At 42.7% G+C, this 18,228-nt stretch overlaps 1 protein-coding gene across 6 annotated transcripts in view; it reads left to right on the forward strand.

The window, feature by feature from the left end:
- Window positions 1-6,172: 6,172 nt before the first annotated feature.
- ACSL3 (acyl-CoA synthetase long chain family member 3) overlaps window positions 6,173-18,228 on the forward strand; it is a 55,635-nt gene continuing 43,579 nt past the window's right edge. For 5 of the 6 annotated variants that reach the window (XR_012624275.1, XR_012624274.1, XM_074833691.1 and 2 more), the window contains exon 1: window positions 6,173-6,311. The gene's annotated coding sequence lies outside the window, so the exon portion shown is untranslated. Of the gene's footprint in view, window positions 6,312-6,943; window positions 7,044-18,228 lie in introns of those variants that run through there. The other variant, XM_074833690.1, reaches the window with a different exon arrangement.

Below are 18,228 nucleotides of genomic sequence, written 5' to 3' on the forward strand. Positions count from 1 at the left end.
CAAGCAGTGTGGAGGGCTCAGACATGGACTTGGACCTGGGCATGGATATTTTTATGGTCTATTTGATGATTAAATTGTACTGTAAGATGCTGTAGCCCATAAGGATCACTTCTTTTCTGCAGGCTCGAGCCACTGTTCATTGTTGGATGCTTTTGATTCCTCTTGGCTGCCTTTGATGCTGTCAGCTCCACTGTAACGTTTCGTTGGCCTAGAAAATGACAGGCGGCTTTTGAGCAAGAAAGTTCAAGAGCATAAATAAATTCTATTTTTAATCCTGCCTCTGATTTTCCGTGGGCGGCACAATTTCTCATAGCGTGGTAGTTCCAGGGTGCGGCAGTGTTGCAGAGCATGCCTTGCAGCTTGTTTTACAGATCCTAACCTATTTACATGTTTTCCCCTAGTTGGAAATTTCAGTTTTGGAGGGTTATCATACTATTAATACCTGAATGGCACTCTGATTTATTGCAGTAGGTTGGCAATGTATCTGTGGTATGAGAAAATACAAGCGAGGAATTTAAAGAAGTACTCAAGCATTAACAAAGCTGAACTGTGTCAAGTGGTGATAAATTTTACACTCTACACTTGATCACCTTATTATTAATGTCATCAATCTCTGTCTGTGAAAAGTGGCTCTGGGCATGCCCATATTACCAAATGTTCTACTAAATAATTAATCATTTGGGGCATGTTGCCAGAGTTTGCTGCTTTCCCGTTTAATCTTAGCAACTTACTCATTTGTTCCTTTATTTGGAAACAAAAAGCTTCGCAGATAAAAATGAGTCAAATGTACTGATATATACGTGGAGGCTATTTAGCATTGAAACCTCATGCTGCTTGCTCTAGAAATGTTTTTCCGTCTTTTAAAACAACACCCCAAAATTAACAGTTTTGGGAATGATCATTTCAGGAACACAAGCTGTTTCTATTGCCAGCACCCGCATCCCAGCTGGCTCTCCCTGCCCCTTCGGTATTAGCTCAGCCCTCTCTACATTTTAAGAGGACATTCAAAATGCCACACTACCAGGATATCTTTAGAAATAGAACATTATCATTCCAGTTTGACTGTTTAATTAAAAATGTCAAGGGGTATGAGTCCCTTTGTTGAACTGGTTATTGTTTGTAGCTAAAGCAAAATAAGTTCTAAGCAAACAGTTTAAAAACGTTCTCTTCTTTTTAGTTAAAATTAATTTTAGAGCAATACTGTATTAATTTGTAGTGTTCAATTATTTAATGAGTCATGAAGAAAGTTTGCTAATTATAGAGTCATTTATTTTTCACGAGTTCGAAGTCTACAATGAAATAAACTCTATCCAGACCATGAGCTTTGTCCTACCCAAGCTCCTTAATTGTCTCTGTTATTTCACATAAGAAGTCAATTTGGTTTTAGTTTAACCATATGTACCTTCTTGAAGTACTTAATTGTTTGTGTCCCTCCAGGGATTTTTAGCTAAAAGCTCTCACATCTGTTTTATCTGTGACACTGTTGTTTTCTTCCCCCTCTAGCTTCTACCAGAGTATCAGTAGGCAGCAGCCTGCTCATCAAAGATTAATGCCAACCTTCCACACATATTTACCCATTCATAGACTCTCCTCTTTCAGTGCGGCTCGTGGTTTTGTTTTTATTAATTCCCCCTGGATATTAGTTAGAATTGGCCAAATATAACATTGGCTTTCTGTTCTCTTTCCTGATGAGTCAGTTGACTGTACTTCCAAATCAGTATTTTCATAAGATCACTTGCAATCTTCCCTGCTATTTACTACTTGCTATTCATTCTCTGTTGCTGATCAAAACATATGGCAGTGGGTTTTTTTCCCCTTGACTGGATGCCTGAAATTTTTAAAGGGGAAAGTGAGAACAGTCAGTGAACCTTTCCTTCTTGAAATTAAAAAAAAAAGCCAAAACAAAACGAAGAATTTGTGAATACATGAATGTGGTTAGTAGGAGCCATGAATGTTTTCACAGATATTCCTTCCCTATCTGAATGCTCTAGGTGACACAAGAACTTCTTTCCTGCCTTTAATTGTGCTATTGTGCCTTTTTATTTAAAGTATAAATCAGCTATTTTAACTTGTTATTTCCTATCACTGTGTGTAGCTTATATAGGAAAGGTCACTGTCTCCCACAGTCACTGGTGTATGTGTCTTCTGCAGTGTAAATCTCCGGTTATAAACATAGGTTATCAATCATTTTATAGGTGACTATTGTGTCTACTATAATCCCCCAAATTCTTTGGTTTCCTTACAGGATACTCAGCATAGACTCATACAAGCAAAGTGTTACAGTGTATGTGACACATTACACCAGTATCTTCAAAAGCCCTGCTCTGTAAAAAACTACATTTAAGCAAAAAGTTGTGGTAAAATCCCTGATGTCATCAAAAGCTTTGCCTATGCTACATGTAAACATCAGGAATCTATAAAGAAGCTCAAGAAAATGCTGAATACATGTAGGAATCTGTTTAAATCAGTATGTTGTTGTTTGTATACATGTATATATTTTTAAACCTTAGGTGTCTCTAAATTTGAAGTTGCTTAATCAGTGTGGGCTGCAGATAATCTTTCACCTCTGTTGCTGAGCTGAATTAGGAGCCACAGGGATTGCCAGGGACCAGGCGATCCAGCCTGGGGTACCGTCTCCAGCAGCCACCAGCACCAAACGGTGCAGGGGAAAATTCAATAAATGCTATTGTAGATTAATGGATTGGACACAGTTTAGTCTTTTAATCATAACTCCTTAGAAATTGGTTTAAACACTAATGAATGAAAGCTTCAAAACCTTTTAGGATTTACCTGTTAGCTCTCAGTATTTTTGTTGTTATTTGAATGGCTCACTCCTACCTAAATTATCTTAAGATATGGAATGCACTGGACAGCTTTTTGGGACATAACAAATGCTCTGTGATGAATGTCTGACTCATGGTCCAACACACAGGATGATCCTGGAGGGTTTGGATGGTTGGTATTTGCAGGGCAATGAAAGTACCAGCTTCTTTGGTGTCTGTAACAAGCTTGCAAGCTCCTCAGTAACAGGCAAGGAGTACTAGTTTGGGTAATGTAGCTGTTATCTCACTTCAGACAAAGCTGGTAAGAACTGGGGGAATTCAACACCAAAGGCCTTACAATTTTTCAAAAAACATCTTGCTGGGGTGGTATGTCATCATGAACTCCTCATCTACCATGAAGACTATTAGGGATACAGCCAATAGCTGTGTCGATTTGGAATAAGTATAACTAGTTACACAGTTAGCTTTTCGATTTCGAATAACTCAAAAGTTCAGGTAGACTTGAAACATGCACATTGATGCACCCTTGTAATAAAGGTAAGGCTGAAATACAAAGTTTACAACAAATCCATATTTGGAGTTAAAGTTTCTTTGGAATCTCCTGCTCATAAAACTTGATAGTGTCCAGATCTGACAGTTTAGTAAGGGTCACGCTGAATCTGAAGTTGTGGATTCCATGCATTTCTCAAAGTGAGGCTTTTGCCCAGCTATTTTACTGCGGAGTTGCTGGTGATTACCTGGGAGCAAACATGAGAACAGGGAGTTCAACGTGAGATCTGATGCTGAGCAGATGAGCTCTGCGCTGTCCAGTGCTTTATCTCCCATCTTCCTTTGTGTAAAATTGCTTTTGTAATTTTATCCTGAACCTCCTTGCCTTGAATGAAATGTGAAAGATTGCATGACACAAATCTAGGACTTCTTTCCTTGTGCTAATATTCACATTGTATTTATTAAGTTTACTCTGTCTCTACCAATGTAAGTGAATCCTTTGGCAGAAAGCCACCTGAATTCCCTCCTGTTGCAGAAATGCCCACATTTTCCACCTTTGAAAAATGCGTTTCTTCTCCTTCCAAGTCTGCTTATCCTTTTTCACTTTTTCCAGTGAGTGTGAAACTGTTTTAAATATAACCTCTCCATACTCCTACCCATATTTCAGTTAGCATAATGACCTTTATAGCTCAGATAAGTCTTGTGAATAATGTTTTCCTGCTTTTTAGAACTGTCAGTGGCCATCTCTTCTGTTCCAGTTCTAAATGCTTGGAAGCACTTTTTCCAGTAACTGAGGTGACTGACTTAGTTGGTCTTTGGATTAGAAGTATGTACCTTGTTCATTTGCTTTTAGTAAGAGTTGGAATATTCCCTGCCACTCAAGGACTCTGCAGATGACCACAGATGCAAACAATGCTTCTTCCTTAGAAACGTTCTTATCTGTGAGGGGAAAGGAGAAAGGTCTGTTTGTGGGACATACGCCTGTGCCTTGGTCAGCTGCATAGTTTACAAATGGTACAAAGTAACTCACTGCCTGATGATCTGTAGGTAAGGTTGCATTCAGGCTACTGCCCTTTGCATTGCAATTCTACTCTTCCCTTCCTTGTGCTGTGCTGCTCAGCTCGCTGGGCTGTTCAGCCCTGAGGACAGTGTGGCAGGAGCACTAGACCTGCACGAATGGAGGAAAACAAACTTAACCCTTGCGGCAACGGTGGCTGCCACCACTGCAGACACAACCACACAACCCGCTGTCATTAAATCTTTCTTCTGGGCTTTGAGACCTTCTTCCCATTTGTTGTTTTCATTTTGCTTATCTTTGGCAGGTGCTCATTTATTTTGTCTTTCAGTATTGTATTATGGCGGTCAAATTTAAACCTTTAATTCTGAAGGAACATTTGCAGGATCTGGATGAGTTGATAAAAGAGGTTCTCAGTAACTGTTAAATAGGAACCTAGCCTCGAGCGGTACTAACCTAAACTTGCTCCAAGTAACGCCAGCTTTGATGACAGTCGATGTGAAATGAGTTCATTTCTGTCAGCAGAGATCCACGTCACAAACCTCTGCAGCAACTGCCACTAATGACACCTTCATTTAAAACCTCAAACTCCGTAAAATCTTAATGGCAACCTCAAACCCTGAAGTTCTTGCAGCAGCTCTGGATTTTACAACTACCCAAGCAGCTGGGCAAGCGGAGGAGGCCACGTCTCCCCAGCTCGCTGGGGTAGGGACCATCTCTGGTGTGTTGTGGCCCGTGTCCTGCAGAGCTCCCCGGCGCTGCCCACCGCCGGCGGTGTGGATGCGGTCCGGCCCAGGTGTACACCTCTGGCTGGCTGCTGCCGCTGCAGCTCTGACAGACTCCTCAGAAGGAGCTTTGGAAGTTCAACACCGTATGTAAGTTACTTCGTTCAGGAGACTTGTTAAAAAAACATGTATTAACATGCATCAGGGCTCCAGCCAGAATCAGGTAACAGTGCATATTATCATAGAATCATATCCTAGAATGGTTTGGGTTGGAAGGGACCTTAAAGATCCTCTCATTCCAACCCCCTGCCGTGGGCAGGGACACCTTCCACTAGACCAGGTTGCCCAAAGCCCCGTCCAACCTGGCCTTGAACACTGCCAGGGAGGGGGCAGCCACAGCTTCTGTGGGCAACCTGTGCCAGGGTCTCACCACCCTCACAGGGAAGAATTTCTTCCTTATATCTAATCTGAATCTACCCTCTGTCAGTTTAAAACCATTACCCCTCATCCTACCCCTACACCCCCTGATAAAGAGTCCCTCCCCATCTTTCCTGTAGCCCCTTTAAGTACTGGAAGGCTGCTGTAAGGTCTCCCCAGAGTCTTCTCTTCTCCAGGCTGAACAACCCCAACTCTCTCAGCCTGTCCTCACAGGGGAGGTGCTCCAGCCCCTGATCATCTTCATGGCCTCCTCCGGACCCACTCGAGCAGGTCCATGTCCTTCTGATAGCCCTGCACCCCCCGCAAACTTCACATTTTACATCATCCACACATTTACGGCGTTACCGCTCCCTGGGGGAGCTCCTGTCAAAGTAATGAAATTAACGGCGGACTAGAGATAATTAACAGGAATTTTAATAGAGACGAAAAACATTCAGATTCAGGCAGGAGACCCGGCAATTCCCCATCGCGGTGACCCGCAGCCCCCGCCCCGCGCTCGGCGGGCGCGCACGCGCAGTGCGGCCGAAGCGCGGAAGGGCCGACGCGGCCCCGCCCCAGCGGCCGGCCCCGCCCCCTGCCCCGCCCCCCGCCGCGGTGACCTGTAGTAACCCCGCGCCGGCGCGGGCCCCGCCCCTCGCCATTCCTGGGGAGCCCGGCCCCGCGCGCCACCGCGCTCCGGCCAACCAGGAGGCGCCGTGCCGCATACGGGATGAGGGCGCCCGGCGGCGGCGGGCTGCCGAGCCGCCGCTGAGCCCAGCCGCTGGCCCAGCCACTGGCGCGGCGCGGCCGGGGGCGCGCACTCGGGCCGCAGCGGGCGGTAGGCGGCCCGCAGCGTGCGGGCGTCCGCGGGGCCGGGGCCCGGTGAGTGCGGGGCTGTGGGAGGCCGGCGCGGGGGCGGGGGGATGCTGCGTGGCCCTGCGCCGCCGGCAGCGCGCCCAGCCCCGCCGTGGTGCGGGGCCGCCGGAACGGGCGGGCGGCGCCCCGCCGGGCCTCCCGGGGCCGCGACGCGGGGCGGGGCGGCGCAGCCTCCCGCCGCCTCCGCGGGGGCGAGCGCGGGCGCGGCGGCCATCCGGGCCGCGGTGGTGCTGAAGCGGCTCGGTGGGGAGGGGAGGGGGCGCGGCGAGAGCCGCCCGCGGCCCGGCCGGCGGTGAGGGGCGGCCCGGCGGGGCCCCCTGCGGCGACCGGGCGGCCTTCCCGCCGCTGAGAGGGGAGCAGCGCCCGCGCAGGGCGCCGGAGCGCGCGGGAGCGGCTTGCCGGCTAATTAGTGAAATAATAGGCAATAATAGGCGCTTTATTCTAATGCTTTTCTTTGTGTTTCGGCTCTTACGTACGAGGAGGTGGAGGAGGCACGCCGTGAGTCACCGAGCCGGCCGGGGCCGGGGGGAGAGGGCGGCCCGCCGCCGCCTCGGCCCGCCCGGCAGGTGACCGCCCGCCGGTGCGGCGCGGGGGGACGCCGTGTCCCGGCCGCTTGCCTGGTGTATCCCAAACCGCGGGGGTCGGTACCGAAAGTGCGTCTGCGTGTACTCTTCACTCTCGGCGTGCAGCTTGTGGTCTGTACGTGCGTGTAATGTGAAACCAGCACGGTTGAAGGAGGTATGAATCAGAGTTTCCAGTCATATTTTACTGTTTTCATTCTGATTTCTAGGGCTTTGATACTAGATTTAGTGCTGAGCTACCTCCCTTCCGTGGACTCGCTCGGGAAAGATAGCAGAGGAGCATTCTTCACTCGAAGGGACGGGAGAGAAGCGGGCGTTAAAAGATTATTTCAGATAGTTCCATCAACAGCTTCAAGTTCAGTTTGTGGGACTCAGCCACATCTTTGGGAAATAAGCAAACAGTAACCCTCAGAAAAACTGAAACGGTGACCTGAATAAAAATAGTTGTAAGGTAGTTTGAGCACTGCTAGATTTTTTTTTTTTTAACTTGCTGAAGAAATAACTCCCACAAAACATGTAATAATTATGTACAACTGGTATATTTTTTTTTTTTAAGTGAGAAGTACTGCATTTTGTTTAGAAGTACCAGATAAACATGGCTTTTTTTGGCCTATGAAATGGATTTGGTAACACTGAATGTGAAATTCTTGTACTTAAATAGCCTCATTCTCTAACTTTAAAAGTGCTGTTACCAATATAGAATTTCTGAAAAAGAGCAAAATCAATGATAAATGATTTTGAGTACTTTTAAGAGCCTATTAAGGGTAAGGGCACTCATTTTTGCTAACGATATTTTAGACTTACAGAAGTCTTAAAGAGTATTTGAGTGGACATGAAGTTTTTTTATTATTTTGTTCTAAGCATCATGTACAGAAAAAGCACAAAATGAACCCAAAAACACTTAAAGGGATTTTTGTCTGGTTATGTTCTGCTGTAGAAATAGTCTTTCTCCAGAGGGACTTAGCATCTTATTGTCCAAAATTCACTACAGCATATAACTTTTTTTGCTTTTCCTGGGGATAAAAAGTAAAAGTCAGAAATGGTAGCTGCATTATCAGATCTTAATTATGTCCTAAGAGAAAGATAATTGTCTAGGCGCACTCATAAGAATTTATACTCGTAACCATCTGCACCACTGAGAGAGCAAGCACATCTCATTGTATTTGCCTGTCCTGCGTGCTTTGAAAAATTAAGGAAATACATTGTTAGGCCTGATAATTCCTCCTTGTCCTGTGGATTTATGCTTCAGGAACGGCTGAAGCATATTGTGACTGAAAGACTTCATTTTCCTTGTAATTGTTAGTCCCTAGGAACAGGAGGCATGTTCAGATTTCATGCTTTGTGCAGTTTTGATGGCTGGCTGACAAACTTGGGTGAATCTGTTGGATCTGCTGATCTATGGGGTTGAGAATTCCGAACCACATAACATGCTCAGCTTGTGGTATGGATCCAGTCCCTTTTGACTGGTCAGGAAGGCAAGCTTCTTACTAATGGAAACAGAATCCCTTGGAGAGAAGCAGACCTACCTAGTTTATTCTAAAACAGCTTGTTTGATCCTCAGCAAGCTGTCTCTGGTTATGAAAGTTGTGCCATCTCCAAGTGTCCCATTCCACTCAAAGTAATCGTGCAGATAATAAACCTCAGCATTATTCTGTATATTTCACAGTCATGTATCTGTTGGTGTTCTGTGATATTCTGAGAGAGATCTAGCTGTGGACAAGGGTAGGCTGTCCATACCTGTGCATCTGCAGTGCTGTGGGGCTTTGCAAAAAGCACTACTAATATCCTGAAGCAAGGTGTGTGGAATCTGGTTCTTTTTTTCAGAAGTGTTATGGTCAGTTCCCATCTTCCCTGCTCCATCTCTCTTGCTTGGAGGATCCTGATTACATAAGACCACCAAATAGAGCATGTTGGGCTGAGTATGCTGATATGTGTAACTTTTCAATTTATGACACTGTTATAAAACCATATTGCTTATGAGAAATAATTTCTCAAATAGAGAGATCTGGTTCAGCCTGGAGCCTAAGAAAATTGGAATGGTATTTATTGAAAAACTGAGTCTTTGAAGAACTAGAGGAAATGTCTTCATGCTTGACTTGAAGCATGGTGTGCTCTTGCTAAACTGTTGAGCATTTAAGCCACTGATTCCCTCAGCCCACATTTAGTGCTGATGTAGGGCTTTTATTTTTCCTTTCTGTAGACCAGTAAATGGTTTGAGCCACAATCATACTAAAGACCAAATTTTTTATCAGTGAAATGTCAAGACATCTGGAACAAAGTAGCACACACAGCTCAGGACAAAAATGTGAGAGAACTACTGATAAAGCATTCTTGTTTATGGAGATCCAGCTATGGAGTAAATTGCTGGAAAGTAGTAGGAAGAACTGAATTGGTTAGAAATCTACATTTTCTTAAAAATTTATGTTCCAGTGGAAGAGTAACTAAACTAAAACCTGTTCTGACAAACGAGCTGTTACTTACTGCCACAGTGACAAAACCAAAGGAATAATGCGGTCTGATGCCGCAGTGTTCCCAGACCTTAAAGACTAAGTTCAGGTGGCCTCAATTCCACTCAAGCCCCTTTTCTCAGTCAATGGAGAAATCTAGGTGGTTTTGGAGAGCAATTCAGAGAATTTACATAAGACGATGAATGGGGAGCTGCCTGAAAGCCAGCTAATAAGAAATAGGAGGCAGAAGGATTTATGTGGAATTTAGGCCATCTGAATATGGCCCTAAGATGCGACTTAGTACTACTAAGTAAGTTGTATTAACACTAAGAAGACTTGGCTTCGATTTCTATCCATTTCATCTGCTGCCGATTACTAAGCAAATTTACCATTTAAACGGTTATTTAAGCGTGGGGGCTTTCTGGCTTTGTTTCCTGGCAGGAGTAACCCCTTGCACCAGCACAGCCTGGGGCCAGCCTGCTCAGGGAGTAGCTCTTCTGGGAAGGCCCTGGGGCTCATGGTAGACAGCTAACTGAGTGTGGGGCAGCCATGTGTCCTGTACTAAAAGGAGCACAGACAGTAGGTCAAGTGAAGCAATTATCCTCTTCCCCTCAGTGCTCATTAGGCCACATTCAGAATACAGCATCCAGTTGTTGTGCTCCTCAGGACAAGGGGAATGATGATAAACTGGGGTGAGTTCAGTGGAGAGCTACCAAGATTGTCTGGAGATGTGAGCTTTTTGCCTTGTGAGGAGAGGCAGAAGAACTGTGCCTGTTGTTGAGCCTGGAGAAGAGACAGTTTGGGGGGCCCTTCCAGCACCTGTGGGGAGGTTTTCAAGAGAGTGAAGTCAGGTTCTTCACAGTGGTGCGTGGTGGGAGGACAAGAGACAGCAGGTGTGAATTGGGAGTTAGAGGTCTGTGTCTATAAGGCATTTTTCACCCTGAAGTCAGTCAAGCAGTGGGACTTGCTGCCTGGAGAGGTTGGGCGGCCTCCTTCAACATCCAACTGCATAAAGCCCTGACAAAGCAGGTGTGATCTCATGGGTGACCCTGCTTTGAGCTGGAGGTTGAACCAGAGGTCCCCTGAGGTCCTTTCCCACCTGAATTATCCTGTGGCTCTATTTAGTTTCTGCCCACGGAGCAGTCGCAGTAGAAGTTTCTGAGCAATCTTATTTAGGACTGCATGTGGTCTGGCAGTGCAGGTTTGAGTGCAAGCACTCAAGCCAATCTTAAGCAGCTCTCAAATGGCAGGACTTTATTTGTTTAATTATGCAGTTAGAGTTGGAAGAACTGCTCTTCATCCTGAGATCCTGATCTACATCAGGGTTTGCCATGTACTAAGGCCCAAAGGGCTCTCGAAGGTTTCAGTACTCTGCTTTGAGATACAGTTTGGGATCTAACAATTTTGAAAATGTTGAAGGAAATCACCTGGCTGAGGCCATATCCTAATCACACCTCCTGAATAGCTATTACTAAATCCAGAACTATAGAGGGAAAAAGTGCAGCTCTCTGAAGGAAGCTCAAATCTAATTTTGTATGACCTTCTAAATCGATTAGAGAAAAGTTCTTCAAAATTCAGAATGGTTTTAGAATCAGCCCGTTTCAAAACTTGCAAGAGTCTTTACTGCTCCTTAGGAAGGAATTACTCACGCATGTTCCCTCGTTCCCGAAGTGAGCCTGCAGCTCACGGGAAGTCACTTAGTGTTTGTAATGCCATAGGAGGCGGCGGTGGTGGCAGTTTGTCAACACACGTGCATTGGGAAGTCATGTTTCCCTTGGTGTTCATGAGTCCTGTTAATTACGAAGATGTGCCAGTTAATTACAATATCTGAAATGGGACAAGCTGGCTTCTCAGTCTTATGGGTTTCCTGGAAGGCAGGGAAGATAGGATTATTGAAAGTTACTGATTTACAGATTTTCACTGTTGATAGTGGAAAACAGCAATAACAAACTGCAAGCCTTTTCCTATTTCACTTAAAAATTGGAAACCTAGTGCTTTGGTTTTTTAGGTACTGTGTAAATATCATCTTTACCCTGAAGGCATGTATCTACTAGATGAAACCAATATGAGACCTGGAAGGGGAGAAGCAATAATAAAGATTAGAAGTGACTTGCTGAAGATGGAGCAGCAGAATAGCAGTAGTGCTGCACTGCCAGATCCCGTTCCCCATCTATTTGCTGTGTTACATTATTGTCTGTGTAGAACATTCTCCTGTGGTAAACTCATAAGGATACTGTGAACTGAAAACTATATAAAAACAGTTTTTCTGCATCCTTAGAGGGAAGACTTTTCTGCCTTTCCCTTACTGCTGGGTATGTAGTGTGCCTCATTTTGTTGAGGTTGACTACTGAGATGTGCAAGAGACCTCAAACATCCGCAGGAAGGTTTTGCATGGGTTCTTTGCTTCTTGACCAGAAGACTTCAGAGCAATTGGTGCAGTGTCATGCATCAGTGTACATGATGATGTAAGGTTTATTGGCTCAGACATACAGTATGATTTCTACCAACCAAAGTTTTAAGACAGTATCAGAATATAGTCTGTGAAACTGTTGTCCCAAAACGGGGTTCATCACCCAGTGTGCAGATGCCCAATTCACACACAGGATGGAGGTATTTTCCTTGGTTATGTGAATGCACATGCACGGGTGCGTGTCCCAAGACAGCACGCTGTGGTCCCGAAAACTATGACTATTTATACACACAATTTATACATATTCAGTACTCTGGTACATATCTACCAAGTGATTGGTTATAATCTCTATGCTTAACATGTCAATTAGCACGCGTGCCTAGTTTGCCTTCTCCACCTTTTTCTTTTGAGTCTGGGGTGTAATCAGAGTTGGTGGTCCATGGGTCAGTGGTCACCATCTCCCCCTGCCAGAATTACCTTCTACACAGTGTCCTCATAGTTTGGCAGATGTAGGCAGGTTGACACAGCTCGCTGTCTGTACTTCCTATTGATCCTACCTAGGCTTCTACTTTCTGACGTGCATATACACTAGTGGATTGTTTCAAGGTTAATCACTTGTTTCTACCATTATCCTAACAGCTAATCATTTGGTTTTATGGTGTTTCTAACAAAACTGACCTCTAACCTTTCAACATTTCTTTTAATAATCTGACATCAAAACAGTAGAGCATGGTCTGTGGTTATTTCACCAAACTGTTATTAAAATCAAAGTTTATGGGCTCATTCTGTGAGAACTTATGAAAAATGTGGAAAAGGGAGCATCTGTGGTTAGTTTTTTAAAAGTTAGATGTATGTGTAATTTGTGTTTGGTAAAGAGGATGTCTGTAGCCTGTGTTTTAAGTATGTGGGTATGGAGGAAGGCAGACGGGAACAGGAGAAGCAGGAGGTGACAGCTTTGCAGGAGGATTTAAGTGGTTATGTAGAGAGATGCATCTGCTTTTTTTGTCTGCAGATATTGTAAGGATTTATATGTTTGGTGAATGCTGAAGAGGAGAGAGGTAAGGCAACAGGCGTAGGAGGGACACAGTGGTCCCAGTAATGCTCGGGCAGGGAGCTTGATTGTCTATGTGGCAAAATGTAGGTTCAGTCTGTTCTGCAGCAGTAAATCCACAAACTACTTGGAAAATTCTGTTGCCAGGGCTTGTCAGTCATTTATAAGTGAAGTTTAATTGTTCTGAAGTACTGCTGCACGGTATTGTTCTAGGGAAACTGCAAATAGAGAAATTATTTTCCTAATAGACAGTTTTGAGATGCCTAGAAAATATTTTCCGGCTCTGCAGTGCTGAGAACTATGTAGATTTCTGCCCCACCCCACCCCCTTTGAGGGGGAAGATGCTTATGGAGATTTTTATCTAGTTCTCTTACAATTTGCACAAATAGCTTAACCTGATAACATGCAATATTTTGAAGAACAAGGTACAAATCCACTTCTCAATCGAGTGTAGCAGGGCTGTGAGCTAGTGTGTGTGTCCTAGACACAAAACCAAGGCTGTTCGTGGGTGTTGGAAGGTGGTGTGAGGGTTTTTAATCGGGAATGTTAACTAAAATTGACATTCATAAAGAAACTTGTGACAACTTTTGTTTTCAAAAATCTGTCATTTACCAATAACATAAGTTTTATTTAAACTCTGTCCACATCCAGTGTTATGCGTTCACATACGCAGTTGTGGCCAGGTCCAGGGTTTGAAAGAATGGAGAGGTCTGCTGGCTTGACTTTTTCTTTCTATGCATCTGTAGATGTGCATACATCTAAGATAACAGAGCCTAAGAGTACAGTGGTTGAAATTGTATATGTTTTAATTACATCATGAGCTTAATCTTTCATGTTTCTTTTTGGAATTTTTTTAGATGCAGGATGTAATTATTTTGGTTTTTGAAATGTCAGTGGCTCATGAAACAGATGAAATATGTTATTTATATTCTTCCTCTAGAAATATTTAACTGTTTATTCAGGACTTCCAGTTTGTGAATGTGTTACTCTAATCTGCCCATCTGTGTAACACAGGCAAAAAAAGTCCTGCAAATGCTGTTGGTGCTATGGCACCTTTCTTTTTTGAAAAAGTCGATGTTCTTGTTTTAAAAACTTAGTGGTGAAGGCTCTACGCAGCCAGGCGCTTCAATAATTTGGTCATGTTAACATAATCAGAGTCTAAGGGTGTGTTTGTTTATCCTGAATAGAAAAACATGATTCCCTTCTGCTAAAAACTCCCACCTACCTGCATAGTATTTGTATACTCATTCTGAACTACTGACTTGAATTACCTCCTGTGAGGACTTAATTACCTGCTCACCTTCATCCCTTCCAGTCCATATCTGTGGGCACTGGATGTTGTCCTCTGATTTTTCAACACCTTCATTTGTAAGTTTTTTTTTTAAGAGTGACACATAAGGATTGGATCTGAGGACCATGTTTCTTCACATAGAATAAAATGGCCTCTAATTTAATGAATCCTTGTTTTGTGTTTGTTTCATGTTACGCAGTTGTTGGGCATGTTCATAACTGATCCTGCCTTGCTTTGCTTGCTTATCAGGTTGTCCTGATACACTGTTACTTCTAATGTCAGAAAATAGGATGATATCTCAAATGAGCAGGGTAGGCATCCTTATGCTGTACTTAAATAAATTCCAATGCTGGATTTTGAACAAAGGAGTCATTTCCCCAAGCAGTATAGATATAAAACCTAGATGAAGTAACTCTTTAGGAAAACACTGAATTTGAAATATTTTCTTTTGCTATTTTTTTATTTTGTAATATTGTATTCCCCACTGTCTGTAGAATGTCAGAGCAGTCAAGAGAAATACAAACCTTGTAAAGTGGTTTGCAGTAAAACAGCCTGCTAGTCTTTCTGTAACTTAAGCTTTTGTGCAATGCCCCATGGGTCACCCCACACTTTCTGAGTGCAAAGAAAGAGTGCTGTCTGCCCACAAATACATGGGGGAGTGAGGTTGAAGCAGTAGCAGCTGAAACCTGCTTCTGTGGTAGCCTTCCCTGGACTTAGTTCAGGAACCACTTTGGCCAGCTTTGATGTTGCAGAGAGCAGGACCCTGCATCTGTGGCAAAGGCGGAAAAGTTCCTGAGTGGCTTCCAGGTGATGTTCTTTTTGGCAACTTGGTGGTTGTAGTGTCATGCTTATATCCATAGGAAACATTTGTTTAAGTCCTATTTCTATTGATTGACTCTGTGTGCAGCATTTTTAGTGTCATAAATCACGGTTTGGTTTAGTTTGAGCCTTTTTGAAATTTGGAGTTAGATGAGTCATTTTTTAGTCAGGTTCTGAAAAATGCTAGGAGAGAGGCAGTTCCCGTGCATTGCAGTATAATTGGGGTATATGTTCAAATAAACATCTTGAAGTATTTCTATTAAAACAACTTGAGTCAAGGGTAATCATCTGTAAACTTGTGTGTTTAGGAGATGACATTTCACAGATACTAATGTAAACAGTCTAAGAAACAGAAGACTATGTTTTTGAGAATAGATTTACAATTTGTGGCAGGGGTAAGATTATTAAAACTGTACTTGAAAATTGCATATTCACAGAACTTAGAGAAAATTTCATTTCTCCCTTTCTATTTGTGCTCAGGAAAAGCTTCATAAGTTATTTTCTGTTTTTATATAGTTGTTTGCAGTGAAGTACTGCTTTTGGTATGTCTTGCTTAGTCCTTGCAGAGAGGACTTCACTTCATGAGGTATGAAACGCCCAGTGAGTCTTGTGCAAGTGTTGGCTTGAGGCAACACTTCCTGGGGTCTGTGATTTTTTTTTTTTTTTTTTTTTTTTTTTTTTATAAATAGCGTTCCTGTTGCTTTTTTCCTGCTGTGTGGCCTGGGAGGGATCTCTTCATTATATTGAGAGTGAATGTTAAAAAAAACCAGTGTGAAGCATGCACGTGGAGTTGGGAGCCGTAGTCTTTACCTGAAAAGGTAGTGGTCCCCTCTGAGAGACTTGTGACTTCCATCGCTGGCCAGAGGGGGTTTGTTCCTGTTCTGGAGATGCAGTCACCACAGTGGAAAGTGAGGGGGGAGAAAAGCAGATGTTCCTGCGGGAACCTCTTCATTAAGTATTTTTTGGTAGTAAATCCCTGTAGATGACTGGACACAATGATGTTGTTAAAAAAAACCCGAAACCAAACACACCAAAACCTAAGCAATTGGAACCTGAAAATGTATTTATCCTTCAAAAGAGAAAGTGTATTGAAAATGTTAACAGCTTGGCCTTTCAAATTAAGTGGTGAAACATCCCACTTTATCACTTTGATAGCTTTGATCGTGCTGTGGATGTTCTTATTCCTTTGAAATGTATTGTAAAATTCCTCTTGAAAGTATTGTTCCTCTGACGTTTTTCTTGTGAGGAACTTCTCTAAAGACTTGGAATAAATAGTTTACTTTTTCTTCTGAAGCCTGCATCATCATTTTGGTCTCTGAGATTTTCTTTGTTGCGTCAGTGTATTCATCTGCTGCTTGTTCTTTAAAGAGGTTCTGGCTTAAGGTTATCCCTAAGAAAAGCCCATCAAAGAAAGAAGAAATGTTAAAGAAAGAAGGTAAAGACAGTATAAATACATGAGCTTACCCAGATTTTGGAGCTGGTCATCTGGTATTCTTCAAAAAATGAATATAGGATAATGGGTAATAATTTTTGCTGTCACACTACATGAGCTCTAATTCATCTAAAAGTAAATGAGAACATTTTTATGCAGGTATAGCTTCTGCTCGAGAAAAAAACATAAGCACCTTTACTGCTAAAAATCTCTGGTATTGTTATGTTAGATTTTTGTTCTCATCTGACAAATAATGACTAGAATACAGCACGCAACCAGATTGACTATGTGGCAACAGAACATCTATTTCTGTTTTGTTTTTTAAGAAACAAACAAACAGACCAGTTCACTCCTTATCATTTCAGATTTCCCAGAAATTAGAGAATTGATCTAAGGCTGTATTTTGTAGTAGAAAATGGCATATTGAACCATTCTAGTGGTTCCCTTCCATTCAAATGGAAAGCAGAGTCTGCCTCCCAGTGGAAGTACTTGGGAGGATTGTCTTAAACAATTGGAAAATGACTGTAGGAATTTGGAGAGTGATAAACTGGTAGTGATAACTGGGCTGTTACTCCACCCCTCCAGTAGCCAAAGGTTGGGGGTAATGATGAAGCTTCTGGTTTATTTTTATGCAGACTTTTTTTATACTGCATGTGTAGTGGTGTTGGTGTTTTTGTTTAAGTGCTCTTCCATGTTTAATTTGTGCCTCTGGTTTAAAAATCTAGCAGACTACTTGGGAAATTGGTGTTTTTGTCTCTCTTCAACAGTTAATTTGCAGATACTGAAGTCACTCTGAGGTCTTCTGCAATAGTAAGGTACTTTATCCATTAATTTCTTTGTTTCTCTGACACAAATGTGAAAACATTTAGTTTGGCATGAAATACCTCTCTTAAATGCTGTAGTAATGGCTTATGAGAAGGAATGGAAGCAATGTATTGATGATATCTGATAAATCCAAGTGCCTGAAATGAGTTAAGACACTTGTTTGCCATGAAGTAGTATTATATAGTGGGAAGGAAAGGAGACAAAAGGTGTAGCAGCACTGGATTGTGTTCCTGGCATAGCCATTACTTTGCTGAATGACTTTGAATAAATGTTTTTATCACACTGTTTTCTTCTCCGTATTCGTAGTAACAGTGATGTTAACTTCTTGGGAAATGCTTTCAGTTTTGCTGACATTTGTTACCTTAGAGCTGTGTTTTATTACTCTTGTTAATGAAGGTGTATTCATCAATCTGTTAAATATTTAGTCTGTTTTTTATAAGTTAAAAAAATAACTTATTTAAGGAAAATAAATTTTAAAATGTTTTAAATAGGAACATTTCTGAGATGCAGAATTGCAATGGGGTTTGCATTTTCAGCTGATTTTTACTATCTTGGAGGGGTATTTGTGTCATAGGTAATGGTAGCTTTAGGATGTCTGTTTAAGTGTTGTTCCTGAATTAGTGCTGATTTTGATTTAGTTTTACTTTTCACCTGTAACAAAGGTTTAAACTTCAGTTTGTAGCTCATGCAGTCAAACTGTGCATTGAAAGTCCCATAATTTTTTTGGGAAAAATAAAGCTGTTTGTCTACTTTGTCACTTTAGCTTTCAGGTCCTCATAAATATCTTTGTTTCGTTAGAAAGCAGAGGATAGATTTACGAACCAGACCCTCTCACTCTCCTGCAACACGCAGTGATATTTTGTACAAGTGGGGCATGGAAGTACCTAGAAGAGGTTGATGACAAATGGACGTTTTTAACAACCATTTGCTATTACCTTTTTTAGAAGTAACTGAATATACCAAGGATCCATTTAAGAGAAAGCACAGGTCTTTGCCCTCAAGAAATGTCAACTGCTTCTGTCTAATTTAGTTCTGTGTGACCACATTTGTCTACCTGTTGTCTGCTA

This window comes from Strix aluco, chromosome 9, assembly GCF_031877795.1.
Source record: "Strix aluco isolate bStrAlu1 chromosome 9, bStrAlu1.hap1, whole genome shotgun sequence".
Lineage (NCBI taxonomy): Eukaryota > Metazoa > Chordata > Aves > Strigiformes > Strigidae > Strix > Strix aluco.